General features: G+C 51.4%; 1 protein-coding gene across 1 annotated transcript in view; it reads right to left on the reverse strand.

The window, feature by feature from the left end:
- LOC104623291 (AP-1 complex subunit beta-1-like) overlaps positions 1-3,432 on the reverse strand; it is a 75,632-nt gene that overhangs the window by 5,989 nt on the left and 66,211 nt on the right.

Genomic DNA, 3,432 nt, shown 5'->3' on the forward strand with positions numbered 1-3,432 from the left:
CAGTTGCACAAACAGCACTCAGATTATTTGAGCTACAAGTGTCTATGAATCTGTTTTCATGCACTAGATTCTTATATCTTCATTAAAAACCCCAAATCAATTAATTTCACACCAGGGTTCATGAGATGAGAATGCTGGGGTATAACCATGACCTTGTGTTTTCATTACAAGTTGTATTTCTGAATACGATTTTCTCCATAGCACTATCATAACCTCTTCCTAAGAGGCAGATGCATGAAACAGAGCTCTAACGAATTCAAGATGTGCACTGCATCCTAAGTACACCTTAGCCCCATAGTACAACTCCGCCGAGACTTGCTCCTCCACGGCCATACAGCTCCAGCCCTAAAGAACAGCCCCAGGCCAGTGCCAGCTCTCACCACTGGGAACCTGAACCCCAAATCCCTGGTCCAGAATTAAGCACTCCCCTCTGAGTCACTGGAAACTGTGGGAATACCTTTGAGGGTCCAGGACTTGCTTTTTTTGGAAACAAAGATGCTGGAGACAGGGATCAGAGTGGCAAACTCTACCACTTAAGAGTACTTGCTCCTCACCCCGCAGCCTGGCACCTTATCCTCTTATCCTCGGCTTCAGCTTGTGGTGCCACGGGCTACCTGCAGCAGCCAAGATGTTCTGGCTGTTCTGTGCCCTGTTATGGGGTGAGCTGCCAGGGACGGGAGATTTTTCTGCCATCCCCGTTGCAAACCATCAAAGTTCGAGTCAATCCTAGTTGGCTTGCCTCGTGGGCACAGGATGGATCTTTTACCCACAAAGGCCTGGGGGCACAGACTCACGTAGAAGCATCTCTACTGATAGACTGTGTTTATCTCCTTTTTGTTTCAAGGAACAAAAGAAATAATCTGGGGGAAAGCCTGCAGTTTACTCTGGAGGTGCTGTAAGGTGACTGTAGCACGGTGACAGACAGAGAGCCCTGGATGTAAAAGAAATGCACAGGCTGCTTTCTTGACAGATAAAATCCCAGCCCCCTAAAAATCCCTGTTCCAAGCCCATTTCACTTCGGTTTAAAGAAAAAGAAATTCAAATTTCAGTTTCTCCACTGAAGAAAACCGGCTGCTCAGTAGGGCCTCCTGCACGTCTGCACGTGACTTCATCCCCACTTCTCACACGGTGCAGAAACAGCGCAGATCTAAGCGCTCAGGAAAGCAAAGGCTCTTTGCAGCTAGAAGAAAAGCCAGGCACCGAGGGTGCGGGGACCACGCTTCTGATCAGCCCTCTGCCCAGCCGCCACGCGCCGTTCGGCACGCTCCGCTCCATCTGTCCGATGCCCGCCGCAGCCGCGCAGCTCTGACGAAGTGGCTGGTGGTGCTGTCATTAGGGCACATCAGCTGGGAGCAGAGGTATTTTTAGCTCACAGCTAAATTCGTGTCACCGGGCTGGAATCGGTCAGACTCGAAGCATGAATGGTGCGGCGCGTCCCCGAGCCTCAACAGCGACTCGCCACCAAGTGGGTGGGCTCAGGCGAAGCACGAGTTACTTATCCGAGCGGACACGAGGGGAGGGATAACGATTGACGCGGCGGCTGCACACCTCTGCGGAGCCAGCAGCGCTTAGAAGCATTTCATCTGTGCCGAAGGGGTTGCAAAAAGCCAGCATCTCCTAAATTTTACTTGGGAGCCATTGAAATCCGCAGGCTTTGTTCTGCGCAGCTCTGCCATGGCAGCCGTTGTGTACCTTGTTTTATACAGTGACATGAGCTGTACGCAGCGGTGAACAATAGAACTGCCAACAGCCCAGATTGAGAGCTTTATTCTGCTTCGGCATCTCCTACAAGAGAGACTTTTGAACATGAACCAGTCTTTCCTCCACAAGGATCAAGCTATTCTTGGAAGAAAGGAGGTGTCTTAAAACAAGGCAATTTTCCCTGGATTTAAATGATCAAGACTGTGAATCTTGAAAGACTATCACCCTACCGCAGCACGTGGCCCGACACGTACCCTCACTCTGGTATAAACTAGCAGCAAGATGGATTCGGCTGTCCTCAGAGCTCACCCAGTTTACTTCTCCTCTGCCCTGGCGTGCACCACCAGCCACTTGCCACGCTGCGAGAAGTCTCCAGCCCTGAGGATGCTGGAAGCCCAGCCCTCCATGGGGTAGAAGGCCTGATCCTCAGACAGACAGGTCTGATGCTCTTAGGATGGTCTGTACTAGAAGAGGTTACTGCTTAGATGAAATCAAGGTGAGCAGCAGATTAAGTCAGGGTTGCATTGGTAGTTAAAATACAAGAGACTAAAGACAAGCACACAAGATTTCCCTGGTTGTCCCTCCTGCAAGCTATTGGCCTGCTCCGTGCCGAAGCCCAGGTGGTCAAGGAAGGAAACGGCCACTATAGTCACAACAGGGAGGAGGTGTCGGCAGCGGAAATACAAAAACAGAAGCCTCAGTGGATGGAAGTCTTTGAAATCTGTTTGAGACATGACCCACTTTCTCCCGTACATAAAGCCAAGGAGGCTGGCAGATCCTGCACACCCCCGAGCATCCCGAGTGACGGATCGTGCTCGGGAGAGGCACTGCGTCCAGGGCTCTTCGTAAAGCACCGAGAGAAGCCTCTTCTCATCTGAGCCCTGGCAATGGCTGCAGATAGCACTGCAGAGAAACCGCCCGGCGTGCCCGTGCTCTCCCTGCGAGCTAGTAACGTGTTCTCCACTGAGAATCACCAATTCAAGCAGGCCTCAGCAAGCAGTCTGGTCTCGAGCTGGTAAACCCTCCCTGAATGAGGAGCATTGCCTCTCACCCCACATTTTGTAACATTTTCTTCTGGAGGGAGAAGGCAGCACGGGCCATTCTGCAGGATCGCCTGTGCTCATCTTCCCAGCCACACCCCCCCTTCCCTCCCTCCCAACGACACCCTCTGCTAACCAGCACCGCAACACCCCGGCACCGAACAGGCGAAGCTGCACCTCGAATCAGAAATGTTGGTAAAGAGCTTGGCACAGCGCGGTCAGGGCACGGTCAGGGCACGGTCAGGGCACAAGGATTACCGGCAGCAGCACTGCAGTGCAGGGGAGAAGCTATGCCAAGCTCGGTCGGGAGCAGAGGGAGGGCTGGGGGAGGCGCAGAGGTTCCTCTCATTTGAAACCCCACAGTGAAATCAAGTCATAAGGTCCAACAGCTGCTATTTTTTCCCCTCATGCGTGCTCCATCTTTTATATTCCAAAATAGTAATAATTATGAGTACAAAGGGACCTATGCTTTCTGTCTGCAATTGAAGCAAGAGGGTGTTCGTTGTGTAATAGCAGACACGAGCGAATAAAAAGGTTACGGGGTTTGTAATCAATAGGAACACTTTTTTTCCTCTGTGAAATACAGCAGCTTTTGGTAGAATCACTTGGCTCCTATCCAGAACCTTTTGAACAAAAGCAAAGCTGCTACGCTGGCCCCATTCCACTGTTTTACACTCCCTCATCCTTCAGC

This window comes from Phaethon lepturus, unplaced genomic scaffold, assembly GCF_000687285.1.
Source record: "Phaethon lepturus isolate BGI_N335 unplaced genomic scaffold, ASM68728v1 scaffold6407, whole genome shotgun sequence".
Lineage (NCBI taxonomy): Eukaryota > Metazoa > Chordata > Aves > Phaethontiformes > Phaethontidae > Phaethon > Phaethon lepturus.